Source organism: Thermobia domestica, chromosome 1 (genome assembly GCF_964235325.1).
Source record: "Thermobia domestica chromosome 1, izTheDome1.hap1.1, whole genome shotgun sequence".
In the NCBI taxonomy this organism is placed as follows: domain Eukaryota; kingdom Metazoa; phylum Arthropoda; class Insecta; order Zygentoma; family Lepismatidae; genus Thermobia; species Thermobia domestica.
The window spans coordinates 86,630,265-86,647,865 of record NC_137454.1 but is presented as its reverse complement, the minus strand read 5'-3'; the positions used below and the strand labels follow the sequence as shown (position 1 = coordinate 86,647,865).

General features: G+C 34.4%; 1 protein-coding gene across 1 annotated transcript in view; it reads left to right on the top strand.

The window, feature by feature from the left end:
- Positions 1–2,148: 2,148 nt before the first annotated feature.
- The window catches only part of LOC145687106 (uncharacterized), a 316,539-nt gene continuing 301,086 nt past the window's right edge, over positions 2,149–17,601 (top strand). Inside the window, exon 1 of the mRNA XM_081760566.1 lies at positions 2,149–2,517. The gene's annotated coding sequence lies outside the window, so the exon portion shown is untranslated. The remainder of the gene's footprint in view (positions 2,518–17,601) is intronic.

The window sequence follows — 17,601 nt, the reverse complement described above, 5'->3', positions numbered from 1 at the left end:
ATTGTTGTTGTTCTCGCCTATTCGTCTATTAGACTAAGATTTAAAGTAGTTTTTTAAACTAGTACCTATCCAATTTGAAACGATTTACACATTGGTCTAGGTGGTGGGAATGCCGTTATTTCCCAATATTTTTGTGCCGATATTATTATTAGCAGAAATCAAGTTCAGTCTTATTTATTATTTTCCATCTTCTGAAAAGTCCATTTTATGATCTTAGCTCCTTTCTACACTAACAAATTCAATCTATCTACTATATTATCATTAGGCCATACATTAATTGAAATGCCCGTTTTTAGCACCAGTGATGCAAGAATCACGGGTCACGGGATCACTTAGATGTCTACTTTTCTATGGGTCATCCAGATCTGGGTCTCACATTTCAGACCCCGTCTGACCCAGTGACCCAGAAGCAGCTTAAATATTAACTCTACAGCATTATTACATAACTTTATAGTGATTAATGGTGTCCATCATTAGAGCTAGGATATTCATTCGTTTGATTTCCGATGAGATGTTGCTTAATCAAGGCACCATGTTTTGACTATTTCAAACATAATTTCATGTTAATTCGTTTTCCCATGCTGAAAAATAATAAAATGGTTTTGAAAGATTTCACATAACACTGTTTGGACTCAGTGGTATCTCTTATATTCTACCTAACAAGTTTTACGTGCTTGCTCGATTAAATTTGGACGATACCATAAAAATGTAACTTTTCATTTTTGAGATTGTCACGCGTTTGTTCTGCTATATAGTATACTTTGTAGTTACCTTTCAGTGCAATACTTTGACATACACAGACGTACACAAGAGAGGAAGAAAAGTCTAGATTTAGTGAGAAGAGGGAAAGGAGAGAATTGGGTTACATCAGTTGCCTGGTATATACTCTCCACGTATGCGAATCATATTTCGTATCCGAATCATTGGTTTGTCCGGATCACCGGTTCTGGTAAGTCAAGGATCTGACTGCTTCCGGGTTACAAACCACGAAGTTCGTGTCCCGTTCTATCACTGATTGCACGGCAAAAATAGGTTTATGAAACATATTTGAAAGGTATATCTCTTAAACCCCTTTCACTCCTCAGATAGCGTATTTGAATCGAAGTACAACGATAAAACTCAGCTCAATTTAAATGCCAACATGCTCAAAAATTCATTTCAAACGGTGCTGTCATTATTCTTTGTGAAAAAATCAACTTCCCCATTTCTTCTTAGGGTAACCATTTTAATCAAAGCGTATGATAAAAATTGAGGTCGATCTTAGTGCTATTTTCATAAATTTATTTTAAACGGTTCAATCGTACCTTCTTTTGCGCCATTTTATGAGTACAGAATGGGAAATTGAAATATTATATAGAAAATCATTCCCTTTCCCGCTTTTAGAAGCTGAATTTTCGGAAACGCTCTTTTAGTTTATGTTTAGTAAAGAGCAGGCCCGTAGTCAGCCAAAAAAAATGTAAGGGGGGGTCCGGTAGAAGTTAGAGGGCCCGATTCAACCATATTATAGTTCACTTGCAAGTCTACCGTGAATATTTTAGGGGAACAGTAAAACTTTAGGGCTTCGCTCCTAGCCCCCCGTCGATACGGGCCTAGTAAGAATATATACCAAGTTTCGTCTGCCCAACTTGAAGGACATGTGAGATATTTTTTACTTAAATTTTGAATTCCATTTAGGATAGGCCTACGCGTATTTTTTTCATGAAAATGAGATGATTAAAAAAAAACTCGAACCGAGTCAAGAGATTTATTTAAAAAATATTTCAAACGGAGGTATGATGTCTTTTTTTTTTTTTTTTTTTTTGTGGACAAATATACATACATACAATTACCTTTATATACGTACTGTATAAGAATATTTGTAGGAATTTTTGTAAGTGCAACAACTGCAACTAAAAATATTTTCCAGCACGTGCCCAATAACATTAATGCATTCTTCTTTTATTATTTAATAAAACACGAATAGAGAATTTCATAAATATTAATACAGAAGGAAGGGAAAGCAATTATCGTTCTTATGAGAGAATTGTATCCAATAATAAGAAAACAAGTATTTTGTCCCGTGGTGGTTGGAAACACTTGCCTCGTTTTGGCGCGCTGCCAGTCCATTCGGAAGACAGGCCGTTAACAGTTTAGTTGTGTTTGGAGCTATCGTGGCGTGGGAAGTGTGCGTGATCGCTCCGCTCTCCAACTATCGTACCGGAGAACACGGCTCCGAAACACGACAAGTTGTTACAAAGTGTCTGTCAGTGCGTTCGATCATAAGAAAAGAAAAGTGGTCAGTGATTCTGAAAAGCATTAAGTGAATTCTTCATAAATTAATAAATAAATATATAATTCTTTTTTTTTTAAAAAAAGTGAGACAAATTATTATTATTAATAATAATTATTATTATCATAATAAAAAATAAATATTTTTAAACATTATGAGTGTCTGCCACATGTTCACACTAAATGACTCGCCCATGGGACAGATAGGCGTTTGCCGCATAGCGTAGTTAAACTTTTTCCTTATATGAGGTAAGTAGATAATCAAATTTGACACCGTCCAGCATCCTGTCCCATTTTAAAAATACATTTATATACAGTTATTTATTATTATTTATCCACTTTCATAACTTGAAAAAAAAAAAAAGATTTTGTGTAAAGACAGCAAGGAACACTAATTTATAATAATTTCAAAAATCTTTCAGTTTAGTGACCCACGATTATGCCCTTTAGACTAAAGGAGACGGTGATTAAGGCAAGTGAATGATTATGAAATAATTGGTGGAATGAGAAAGTGGGAGGAAACGGGAGTATCCCAATAAAACCCACGGACACGATGTTGTCCACAACAAACTAGGCTGGGGATCAAACCAGGGACCCCACGTACCAGAGGTAAGCACTCTATCATTGAGCCACCATGCCCCTAATAATAATAATAATAATAATAATAATAATAATAATAATAATAATAATAATTGTTATTAATTTTGCGTGAAATGAGCTATCAGGTTGATCCAATTTAATCTTCGCACCTCTGTTGGGTGGGAGGTAAATCATCATTGAAAAAAAATCTCCCCATCTTCTGACCCATTGTTCTAGCTTATATTTCGTTTATAGAAATAACTGTATAAAAAATAATAATTTAAAAAAGGTTCATCGATGCAGAATTTTTTAAAAAATCGCCAAATTCAGTGTTAAATCAATCCACCCCGATCAACTGCTATCCATTTCCTGAAAATTCTACTTTAGATATTTCCATTCTTTCATTTGCCTTTCCAAAGTTCTCTTTTGTAACAATTTGCCAATTAGACAGAAATGTGGAAATATAATATTCGAAAATACAAATTGGAAATATTTGCGCTCGTGACCCCATTTCCATAATTGATTTTGGAGTAATACTTGTACTTAAAGACTATACGAACTTTGAGATTATACATATACGCTAAATACAAAATAGAATACTTGCTTCCACTATGTAAGTTTTAAAAAAGAAAGAATAGAACATCCAAGTGGAGTGTGCAAGAGAGTTTTGGGGTTTAACTCCTCCCATTTGAGTAAGATATTGTGGAAAACAAACATTTACTACATTATATTTAAGATATATACACACAAAATTGTGCTTGTCCTAAAAGGAAATGTGATTGAGCCCTTGAACTCGTCTTTGATGAAATTCTGCATACTCCACTGCAGCATTTAATGTCAAAAAATTGAATTTTCTTAAAATATAAACAAACACAGCTTACTATTATAAAAGAAAATTGAAGCCGTGACTTCCATAACCGCACAAGTCCAGCTGAAGAGATATTGAGAAATTCAATAAAAACTGGATATTTGTTGGAAATGTGAACTTGGAAATCAGACTCTTTTCATACTTACAGGTACACTTTGCTGAATAAGAAATGTCACTACGGAAAAAAACGGGAAAAAAATCTGATTTCCTAGTTCATATTTCCAACAAATATTCACTTTTTATTGAATTTCTCAATATCTCTTCAGCTGGATTTGTGTGGTTATGGAAGTCACGGCTTATATTGAACAATCACTTTTCTTAATTTATCATTCATATCTAGTATAGTTTCTGTGTATTCACTGGTGTTTTTGAGGAAGAAAAAGAATAGACTATACCTTATGTCACCAATGGACACGAAATGAATTGACCTGAGATTGGAAGCATAAATGTGTCAAATGATATTACTTTCGTGTGGCTTTTTTTTTTTTTAATTTTTGTTTCTAGCGACATGGTTAACTAAATAAAATCACAGAAACTCGAAAAATACTCCATTTTTTGTATACGTATACGTTAATCGTCAGTAATTGTAATAATGCCTTCTACTACACTAACTTTTATATGTCTTGCCACTGGTTAATGGCTAGCACCTGTACCTTTTGTGTATGTGGGTACAGGGTTTGATTCAAGTTGTGAGAGCACTAAAATTTTGAAGCATTACGGTGATTCGGATTCCACTTAAATCCATGGCATGGTACAGTGATACAATAGTACAATTTTACGCAATAAAAAATATGATCCATAGTATTGAATGTCAGCCTAATATTTCTATTTTGACTAATATATCGTTAATTTTGTATTTCGTATGAAACTACAGTACTTTGCTATTTATTTTGCTTAGAACGCTCTGAATTCAGTGAACATTTTAGAAATGACACATTAAATCACGTCATAGTGTCTTGAAATGTGTCAAAGGATTCACTTGGTTAATCTTTATGCAGGTATCACATTTGATGTATAAAGATTATTTTTTTAATGTGTACATGAAGTGAAAAACAAACTGGCACGTTAACGTTAATTCATATTTGATAGCCAAATTTCGATTGATCCAATACGCGTTTCTTTATAATGGTGTGGATTTAAATTGTAGTAACAACAGTATCTATATATACTTTTTTTAAGCTTAAAGGAAAACCCTCTTGTGGTGTTTACTTGCATCCACACGTTTAAACCATTTATCTCAGGTGCTTGAGGGCTTGGGTTCAATTTTCATTGACAGCACAGAAATATCGTTGTTGATTCAACATCGTAAGGCAATCGGGAAGATATTTTAATTAAGAAGTTATTTAGAAAGTTATAAATAATGAGACTGGAGATGGAGCTGACCGTACATCATCCATCTGAAAACTTGATGACCATAGACCTGTATGTTTTGACAACAGGAACTTTTTTTTTATTTTTTTATAAAAATAAGAAAGACACCTCCTACCGTTTGTTGGTTTTATCAAAGATATAAATTCTGTTTTCTAGGGAGGCCACAGTGGCTTAGTGGTAGAATACTTACCCCTAGTCCATGAGGTCCCTGGTTTGATCCCCGGCTAAGTAAGTTTGTGGTGGTCAACATCGTGCCTGTAGGTTTTCTCGGGGTATTCCCGTTTCTTCCCACATTCTCATTCCACCAATTCTTTTATTGTCATTGAGTTGCCTTAATCATTCGTCTCCCTTAGTATAAAGAGCACAATTGTGAGATATTAAACTGAAATATTTTCATTTATGTTTTCTAGGGCAGTATATTTCAATCTTATTTTTAGCTTTTGGCATACTAACTATGCCTAAGAAACACCTGAGAAAAATACATGTTATTTTCGTAGCTAATGTCAAGTTACTTTGTATTTTTGATCATAAATAAACAAACATATTTTTGATGTTTTGAAAAGATACAAACTTTTCTCTAAAGTGTGCTTTGACAATCCATTAAATGTGTTTCGTACGTAATGTCTTAACTTTTCCCGGCATCAGACACCCGACTTCCCAAACAGTTTGAAAATAGCTATTCTATGGTATTGCCCACTTTATTTGTTAACGAGAACGGAAGAAGAAGAAGAAGCTCTTTATGAACTCACTAGACGAATTTCGCACTTTCGAGCAGATTTAGGAATAAAGAGAATCTCATAATAGTGAAAAATAAATTCAAGATTTCTATAGATTTATACTATGCATTTTATGAGCCTTCAAGGTTCTGTCCTCCCATATGTAAATATGCTTAATACTGCCTCATTCAGCGAATCAGAACCAAATTTAAGGGTTTTAAGAGATTCCTCAAGTTAATTTACTGTATTGTCCCAAATCATAATAGCAATTTTCTTGATAATACTTCTGACATTTGTAATCATATTTTAACCTATTCGTCACTTACTGGTTAACGTTCTTTTTGCTGGTGCTAGTGATTCGGGTTTAGAGCTCCTTCGTGGCTAAGCGGTTAGCGTACGCGCCTTTGGCGTGAGATACCCGGGTTCGATTCCCTGCGGGAGCTCATGTGGTTCGGAATCCACGTTAATCAGTAAGTCCCATCTCATATAGCCTCGCTCCTGAACGGGACGTTAAACTCAAAATCAACTCAACTCAACCCAAAGATTCGGGTTTAATTCTAGTTGGGAGTGAATGTTCTCAAGATCCTACTTAAGTAGTAGATCTACACTTTATTTGACAATATCATTTTACATGATATACCGTTATCACGACTCACTTATCTGCCTTCGATTTCCTGCCATTTAGAAAATCGGCATTTATTTTCGCGTTTGTCAACGGCTGAAAACGAAGAGCCACTAGGTGACTTGTGATAACGGTACCTCACGCAAAATAATATTGTCTAAGGCGCTCTTGTTCCACATTTCAATTATCTTTTATCTATTTGAAGATATCACATAATTACTGTAAAATTAGCGATATTTTAATTTTGCCGGGATGAGGAGTCTTAATCGCTGGTCTCCCTTAGTCTAACAGGAAGAACGTGCTACGTTAAACTGAAAGATTTAATTCCATTTTTCATTTCAAAATATGAATTTGCGTAAATAAAAACCTATGTATGGTGATGATTGTGACGAGAAACAGTTAATATTTATTAAAATGCATAATTTTGTGCTAACACCGACATAAAGCACATTTTAAGATTGAAAATTCTGAATGACATGACTAAAGTTATCTAAGAGTTGAAGAAGGAATGCATTTATAATTCAAAGTTATATGAACTAAACCATTGCCTCTCAGTTATGCTCTGCACTTGGCACTCTTTTGATTAGGTACAATACTGCAGCGAATGTACTCATTCATACCCTTGCAACAGTCATGCAATCACGCTTATGTAAGTCAAAACAGTAATTACGTCATTAACGTGACACGCGGGTTAGACTGCATAATTCAATGTTTTACGGTTTTCCAGATTTCTAATATTAGAACAAGAAACAAATTTTCTGCCCACATTACGAGACTATAAAATCAGACTTCAATGTACGCGTGCAGAGAAGGAATACGAAGGTCGTGTACATCATAGAATGAATATGTATACAAACATGAAATAACAAGATGTAAGGTGACGTCGGATGAGTTTATTTAGATATATATGGGAAGAAAATGGTTCAGTATTTTTTGGAAACTATTATCTATGATGTGTCTTATATTAACGGAATAATCGAAAAATATACCATCAAGATTGAAGCATATTAAGTTCGCTATATCTGAAACATATATATAAATGTGGGATCACACTGACTAGTGTTATTCACAAGACAAGAAATAAGATTTTCTAGCCTCGTGTTGTAAATTTTGTAGGTCTCATCCTGGAATTTTCTCGCCACGTTTTCTAAATTTATGCACGACGTTTTTGCCCTGATTTTTTGTTTAAATTTTATCTATAAGTTATCAGAATCGCAGATTGAAAGTATTTGAGAATAAAATTCTGGACGGGAAAATATTCGGACCCAAGACGAACGGGAACGGGAAATGGCGGAAACTTCACAACAAGGAACTGCATAATATATACCGTTTATCAAGTCGAGGAGGCTCAGGTGGGCAGGTCATCTAGCCAGAATAGACGAAAGTACGTTTTTACTGGAAATCCAATTGGAGTTAACCCCGTTAAGATGTTAACGAGTTGACTCAATTAACGAATTCGGCCGACAAAATCACTGTAGGTGTGTATTGCGAAAAAGAGTATTCAAAAATTATCTTTCGTTCAAGAGTTATTTGTGAAGTAACGGACGGACAGAAGTAGTGTTACTCGTAAAAATATTAACGGATTGATTCCGTTAACGAACTAGGCAGAGATAATCGCTCTATCTATCTATTGTCAAAAAAAGAAACAGGATTGAAAAATTCACTTTGGTCTAAGAGTTATATAGTGTGGAATAACGAATGGACGGACGTGTTAACATCATAATCGTATGAGGCCCACTAGCGTTATCCTAATAATTGCACGTAATGTTGATCTATTACTGAAAAAATGGTGTGGAGTGGATCAAACACGTGTCTCTTATGTTCAGAGAGCTAAAGTCTTCTACGACTAAGTTACAGCGAGTCGTACTGAATTATAATCGAAAGATATTCTATACCCTAATACTTGCAATTCCGCCTTTTTTTTTTGTCAGTGTGAATCTTCCGTTTCATCACAGCTGCGGGTGAAAGAATGCCGTTATATTTGCAAGGTACAGCATTCCTTTTCGTTGAAATGTGGAGCGGTTTTCAAAGACCCAGAGACTTACATGTGAAGAAACCTGTTTTTACCATCTTGACTATCCCAAGGCTGCATCTTCTCTACTAACAACTGCTAATTTTTTTCTTTTTTTAAGGATATTCCGCGTGCAAAAAAGAAAAAAAAAAGCATTTCCCTTCATTAAACTGAAGAACAATCACCGACAAAACAAAACCACATCCGTGTAGTAACAGACTGTTATATATGATTTGTTGACGAAATGGGGAGATGGTTTACATTTGTTAAAGTCGGAAAAATTGAATATTTTCTTGTTCTTTTGTTTTACGTCCCACTGTTATGCCGTCTAGGCTAAAGGAGGCGGTGATGATTAGAAATGAGTGAAAGAGTGGAATGAACAAAGTAGGAGGAAACATGAGAACCCCGAGAACACCCACGAACACGGTGTTTGTCTCCCACAAACTCCGCTGGAACCGAACCGGGACCTTACGCACCAGAGGTGAACGCTCTACCACTGAGCCACCGTGGCCCTATTTTCTTGTTCATTTGTTATTGAAACATTATTATCATTAAGTTTTATTTCTACAATATTTACCATATAACGAAAAAATAAAAAGTCTGAAGTTGAGACAAACATAAATTGGTAGATTTTATTGAGTTAAACAAAGTTATATGGGTTAGTGTAAATTCACATGCGTAGTTTTCGAAAAAAAAATCACGATTTTGTTTGTAAATTTAGAAATTGATGTTGCGCTATAATCACACCACCTATTAGGATTCAACTGATACTGAAGTATATCTTTATTAAAGCTATACTCTCCCTCGAAAGCCCAACAGCTGCAGCATGCGTCCTTGCAGAACATTTTGGTGACCACAGAACACACTCAGTGATGTCAACATGAAATAATATGAAATCCCATGTCGAGAGGTAAAAAATCCCATTTTACGTGTGAATTTCCCAAGTTATACTAATTAAAAGTATGCTATAATATTAGAAATTAAATTTCTCTGTGCTAGTCACTTTTTATAATATCTAAATGAATGAGCCGTAAATTTCGATCTTCTCGAAAAATCCCATATATGCTGCTTATTATCCCTTTCCGAGAAAATAAGGTCAAAAACTCCCACGATATGGGAATTTTCCCACAGGTTGGCATCACTGAACACACTGTCTTACAGCCTCAATACTGTCCGGGGTATGAGCACTTTTAGGTCGCCGAGACTCTTTCCCCCCTTTTTTTAAATGCTGAACTCGTTACTGAAAATTCTCTTATCAGAAACTTTTTCATTACGTGGAATAGCAAACTCTGTGCACTTTTATTACTGAGCTGCTGCTTTTGAAAAAAAAAAAAAACCAATTGCTTACGCGCAATGAGCTCCTGACAATTATAATGACGACTGGAAAGAGCAGAAGAGTGCTGAGTGGAAATGACTTCGCCCCACTCTCTTTGTCCCTCCTCTGATTGCGCTAAAAGCGATCAAAAAGGGGAAGTTATATTGGATATTATTGGCATTGTCTTGTCAATTGTTTTGTCATTTGAAAACACAACAGAACAGAGTAATTCAACTCAGTACAAAGTAATCACAAACTGTTTTCAATTTTGCAACCCTTTTTGTTTTATTAGCCTTTAAAATGTGGGAAGTTTTATTGGGTCATCCTGTATTATATACTTCTCATAATAAGGGAAATAGATATACAGGGTATTTCAAAACAACATCTACAATGTTTGGGAGGTGATTCTTGACACCAAAATAGGAGAAAAGGTATAGGCCAACCTGGGTGTACAAATGCTTCCTTTCGGAGTTATAAGGTACCGAAAACACGAAAAAAGAAAGAAAGAAAGAAAGAAATTTAAAGGTTCGTAGCTCCAATACGCAGTTACGAAAAAGGTTCCTTATCAAAGTATAAAAAAGCTCTTCCATGCGAGAGAAAAGTTTTAAAATTTCCATGTTGCCCACCAACCCATGGTTGAGGTGAACAAGAAGCAGCTCCAATACTATGGGACCTACGGTAGTCGGGTCAAGACTTCACTTAGGAACTAATATATGCCCTATCCAAAATCCATGTTCCAGAATCCTGAGATACTTCCACAACAATTTTTAAAGAGGGAGTTTGGCTACGGGCATAAAATTTGAGGTATTCACCAACTACCGCTATAAATATTGTTGCGGAAGTACCTTAGGATTCTGAAACATAGATTATTGGATAGGGCATATATTAGTTGCTGTAAGTGAAGTCTTGACCCAACTACGGTAGGCCCCATAGTTTTGGAGCTATGGACCTTTACATTTCATTTTTTCATATTTTCGGCAGCTTGTAACTCCGAAAAGAAGCATTTGTGCGCCCAGGATGGTCTATGCTTTTTGTCTTGTCTTGGTGTCAGGAGTCACCTCCCAAACGTAGTCGGTGTTGTTTGGATACACCCTGTATAATTTACTGAAAGGGTTTGATGATCATTCAGACTGAAAATGTGATATGTCCAAAGATCTAAATTGCTTTGACTACAACTTGTGCGCTTGAGTAAACTTGGTTAGAAGCGTTTGAAAATATGCAAATTACTGTAAAGAAAGTTAATGACCATTTTTCATTCTGTGAAAACAAAATAAGTATTATAGAGTCATTTCCTTATCTACTGCTTTTATCGTATTTATGTACTGTATGTTATTGTTGGAATAATACATTAATTAGTAAAGATGTTGTCAGGATAACTAAATGCACCGAATAATTTACTTCCCGAGCCTCTCTCACTCTTTGTCCCAGATTCAGCAAGTAAATGGGTATTTTTAAAGACATTCTTTTCATATTTAAATTCTCTTCTGTGTTTCAAATTAACGGTGGAAAACTAATTACAGACAGAAAAAGCAACAGAAAATGTGATTTAACGCTTTCAAGTTAATAACCCCTGTGACTCACAAGCGTGTCTATATAGATACTTCTATAGAGCCAACATGAGAGAAATAATCATTGAGGGGCTTTACTTGCTGATGGTCTCACGCTTAGTTGTGAAGATATGAGGAATGGAATTCCAAAGTGCTTTTTCTTTCTTTCTTTCATCCAAGTGAGTCAAGGACACCATGCTTTCCTTAAGCTATTCACCTGGTAAATCGCCTATTTCAACTGCTTCAAAGCTTCGTATGTTGGATGAAAGACTGTTTAGTTTGTTAAGTAAGGTCATTCAGCTTTTAACTCATACAGCAGAAAGATTGTCATTATTATTATATTTTTTAAAAAATCAACTTAGAGAGCGTTGTACTTTTTCGCGTAATATTTCAACTTCTCTTAAAAAGTGTACATTATTCAGCCTGAATTTTCTTCTTCCTTTTTTGGGTTGTCAACTTAGTGACTGAATGTGAAATTAACAACATTTGTTTATTCATCTCCCGCAAAGGCATTGGTAATTTCATTCACTGAGACCCACGCACCTTTCAATCGAAAGTACGCCATGTGACCTCTCAGAAATGATGACGGGCTGTATTCGACTCATGCTTGACTAACTATATATATATATATATATATATATATATATATATATATATATATATATATATATATATATATATATATATATATATATATATATATATATATATAAGTATTGTAGAAGCGCCTTACCATCTCGGGCTGTAACAGCGCCGGAAAATGTGGCGCGTGTGAGAGCATCCATCCAGCAATCCCCAAAGCGTTCAGCACTTAAACAAGTCCGCCAGGTGTTTTGTTTCCTCAGTGTAGAACCTGTTGCTCTAAACTTTGATATCTAAACTCGAGTAGTTTTTATCCGGAACAAAATCATGTCGACCAAATCTGAATCGAATGCGAAATCCCCACTGAGTAGAATCACAAAACCACCGTTACGAATATACTTGATTCTTCTCCACAAGAAACGCATTATGCTCACCGCGCCACGCCACACCGTTGCGACTACTGAAAATGGAACTATGCCGTTATCGATTGATGCCCCCTCCGTCTCCGTATCCCTCTACAACTCACACAGCGTCCTCTCCAAATACGGAAGTTTTTTTGACCGTACCCTGTATATATTCAATGACTCTAGAGTAAATTTCATCTCCTCTACCAATCTGTTCGTCTCTGAAACCAAATTGTTGGTTTGGTTTGACTTGAACTTGTCGATCCTTTGGAATTAGACGTGGACCTTCAGCTCAGCAAACAATATAAGTTCCCATTGGTAATCGAACTTGGATCTCCCGCGCCAAAGACGCATGCATTAACCATATGGTCACGAGGAAGCTCTGAAACCGAATTGATAAATCTGTCAATTTCTGATTAGTATATTGCACCACTGTTTGGACGTTTACCATAGCTTCACTATATAAAATTAAAACTACTTGTTTACATTATGTTATTGAAACAAGAAAGACTACCGATTGCATTAGCATCAACTATTTTTTGTGCACTGGCTTATTTATCGTTGTTGACATTTTAATCAACTAAAATCTTTACCTGTTTTCCGAGATTTTACTTGTTTAATAATAATAATAATAATAATAATAATAATAATAATAATAATAATAATAATAATAATAATAATAATAATAATAATAATAATAATAGATTTGTGGTAGATTTTCAACAGCCAATGTCTGGAGTATTTTACTTTGCTAAATACTGCACACTGTTACCATTGTAAGACTACCGTATTGTACAAGTTTGTATCTATAATAAGCAATCATTACATTAAATTCTGTGGTATTACCGTAATCTTATCATATATCCAGTTTCACGTGTAGGAAAAAAGTGCTGCATATATGTATTATATGTTTTATAATTGGGAACTTAGTTTTAATTGTATTTTACGCTTGGTAGCGCAGTGTTGCGTGTTTCAGCTTGCGTTACTGTGATACCCATACAACACTCTGGTAGTAATAATTCATTTAATATCTAAAAATATCTTACAACTTATGCTAAATATATTATTCTCTCTTTTTCTGTCGCGTAACATATACACACAGTATGTATTATACTGCTAGCAGTCACACACCATACTACTTTCCTACTATTCTGTAATAATGTTTGCAGAGATGTTAATAAACGGAAATCGTATTGCAAAATGCCGTGTTGTAAATACTTGCCTGAAAGTGAATAAGTATTCATGTTTTATTTATTTAATGTATGAAGATATATAACACAGCAAGATACAGTAAAATTTTGAATAAATATTCGCGCATTTCATACCTAAGTAAGTCTTGACCAGTTGTTTTTTAAAAGTCTGTTTTTTTTTTTTTAAAGTGAAATACAAATTCGTACTACAGCGGTGGCTCAATGACCGAGTGCTGATTTTCCATACATGGGGTTCCTGGTTCGGACCCCAGGCATCATTTGAATTTGTAAGGACAACACCATGTTTGTGAGTTTTCTTGGGATATTCCTGTTTCTTCCACATTTCTAATTTCTGTGAGTTTTCTTGGGATATTCCTGTTTCTTCCACATTTCTAATTTCACAAATTCTTTCGTAATCATTTATTTCACTAATCATCTGTCTCCTTTAAACATAAACCTTCGACGGTTTTTTTTTTTTTTTTTTTTTAGTATGAAAGGCCTATAAAATGTGTTTTATGTTTATTGTAGACTAACTGAAATATCCGTTCTTTCTATGCGGAGGATAGGTTTGATAAAAGTATTCGAACTCTTTCTCCCTTAGAATACGCATGGAGGATGAATTTTGACTTAAATGGCATTGAGAGTGCAACTATTTATTTTAGCGAACATAGAAAAACTATGGATTGGACACTAATATTGGTTGTTTTTGATTATTTTTGCATGCCATCCTCCATTCCTTTACCCATTCGTAGATTGGTTCATCGGTCTAGGAGGAGTTAAAAAACAAATATCGTCATATTCATTTTTAGTTTGGAGCGGTGATAGGAAAGCATAAAATATGGTGATCTTGAAACAAAATCGAATTCTATATTTCAACATATTCAGGGGTGCCCACAAAGGGGGGCTATAACCCAAACTGCGTCATTGAAATATTTGGGGGGGGGGGTTAAAAATCTATATAAATATGTTTGAAGGGGTGTAAAAATGAATCGAAAAGATGATTTTTCTCATGGAAGAACATTTACTGATAGACAATTGGGGGGTGCGTCATGGACATGAGGGGGGTGGGCACCACTGACATATTTATACGTTTCATAGCCTATACAAGACCCCCCCTCCAAAAAAATGCTCTTTGTATGCCCGGATATAAATGTGTCCACTCATGTAGAGCCTGTATCGTTCAACGTATGTACTTTTATTAAGTTCTTACTTGGTGTTTTTTTAAAAGTAATTTTTCACTCAAAATTTTCCTTCATAAGGTGTGATGGAACATGTCGCTTAAATATCATACTACAATCTCTAAAATTATTTATTACAATTTTGTAGATAATTACAAAAAAGAAAATCCATTTAGTTTCTAACTAGATGTGCATTTTCGAAGGAAGTAACCGGTAGGATTAAAGAAAAACTCTTGTCTGTATCCGTCATTATTCGATTTTCTATCGAGTACAGAATGGACATTATTAACCTCATTCTAGAAGAATATTTTGAATCGATATACATGTCATGGGAGGTAGATAAATATGACCCCCCCCAAAAAAAAATCTATAACAGTCTCTTGTAACGCTAAGGTAGCATTAAGTGCAATTAAACATCATGAAAATTAAGGCAATTAAGTTTTTGTTTACTCTGTCTATGTATCCGTCCGTCCGGGAAATAAAGATTTCAAGAACTAGTTGGTGGGTCACCATCAATGTTGGCCAGATTGCAGAAGGTCAAAAGTTAGGAATCAAGTTCGTTAATAGTTGTGATATTCAAACCGGAAGTGGTGAAAATCAACAATTTAATGGATGTGATCTTCAAACCGGAAGTGGTAGAAATCATCTAATTAATGGATGTGATATTGAAACAAGAAGTGGTATAAATCAATCATTTAATGGATGTGATATTCAAAAAGGAAAAGGTAGAAATAACCCATTTAATGGACGTGATCTTCAAACCGGAAGTGGTAGAAATCATCCAATTAATGGATGTGATATTGAAACAGGAAGTGGTATAAATCAATCATTTAATGGATGTGATATTCAAAAAGGAAGTGGTAGAAATAACCCATTTAATGGATGTGATATTCAAACCGAAAGTGGTAGAAATCAGCTATTTAATGGATGTGATATTCCAACGGAAAATGGTAGAAATCAGCCATTTAATGCATGTGATATTCAAACCGAAAGTGGTAGAAATCAATCATTTAATGGATATGATATTCAAACCGAAAGTGGTAGAAATCAATCATTTAATGGATGTGATATTCAAACCGGAAGTAGTAGAAATCAACTAAATAATAAATATGATATTCAAACTGGAAGTGGTGAAATCAACCATTTAATGGATGTGATATTCAAACCGAAAGTGGTAGAAATCAATCGATTAATGGATGTGATGTTCAAACCGAAAGTGGTAGAAATAACCCATTTAATGGATGTGATATTGAAACAGGAAGTGGTAGAAATCAATCATTTAATGGATGTGATATTCAAACTGGAACTGGTAGAAATCAACCGCTTAATGGATGTGATATTCAAACCAGAAGTAGTAGAAATCAACCAATTAATAAATATGATATTCAAAATTGAAGTGGTGAAATCAACAATTTAATGGATGTGATATTCAAACCGGAAGTGGTAGAAATCAACCGTTTAATGGATGTGATGTTCAAACCGAAAGTGGTAGAAATAACCCATTTAATGGATGTGATATTGAAACAGGAAGTGGTAGAAATCAATCATTTAATGGATGTGATATTCAAACCGGAAATGGTAGAAGTCATCCTTTTAATGGATGTGATATTCAAACCGAAAGTGGTAGAAATCAACCATTTAATGGATATGATATTCAAACCAAAAGTGGTAGAAATCAATCATTTAATGGATGTGATATTCAAACCGGAAGTAGTAGAAATCAACTAAATAATAAATATGATATTCAAACTGAAAGTGGTGAAATCAACCATTTAATGGATGTGATATTCAAACCGAAAGTGGTAGAAATCAATCGATTAATGGATGTGATGTTCAAACCGAAAGTGGTAGAAATAACCCATTTAATGGATGTGATATTGAAACAGGAAGTGGTAGAAATCAATCATTTAATGGATGTGATATTCAAACCGGAAATGGTAGAAGTCATCCTTTTAATGGATGTGATATTCAAACCGAAAGTGGTAGAAATCAACCATTTAATGGATATGATATTCAAACCAAAAGTGGTAGAAATCAATCATTTAATGGGTGTGATATTCAAACCGGAAGTAGTAGAAATCAACTAAATAATAAATATGATATTCAAACTGGAAGTGGTGAAATCAACCATTTAATGGATGTGATATTCAAACCGAAAGTGGTAGAAATCAATCGATTAATGGATGTGATGTTCAAACCGAAAGTAGTAGAAACTAATTATTTCAGGTTTTTAACTTTGGTCATTGTAGTAGAGGAGAAACAATAATAAATAGTAAGAAGTAGTTTCCTGTAATCGATTAAGCGTCATAAGAATACATTCCATCTCCATCATTAACTCTGTAGTAAAACCAGAAGTGATAAAAATCCTACATAACTTCCGGTTTCAGTATGGATCTACATAGAGCTAAACCAAAAGAGATAACGAGATGCGATTTTTGTTTGGAATCGATTTAGCCTACTAAGCATAAGTGCTATCTTCTCTCTTAACTTTCTTTTCAAACAGAAAGAGGCAGAAATCAAGTACTACTTGTTTATACGAGTATGAGTAAATTTTATGACACGTATAAATATCTTTTAAAAAAATAAATGATTTATTAACGAAGTTTCCTTGCAATATAGCAATTTTAAGGTCAATTTTGTTTTTTCCTCTTTCAGCAAATTTTGTATACTAATTTCTCCTTGAAAGAAAGAAAATTGTCTTTAATTGGTAACATTGCTTCACTGTACTTCTCGACATCTCTTCTCGGTTATTAACACTTTATTTTTGTGTTGGAAAAAAAAAGAAAAAGGAGAAAAATTATTTTTTAATTACTGTAAGACACTTTTACCATAGAATTCTCAACCTGTCAACTGAACTTGTTATCATTGCAATGTCTTCTTGAAGATCGTTGAGCACAATACACGATTATCTACCGTTATATGACTATGAACAATTGATCATCAACTAAAT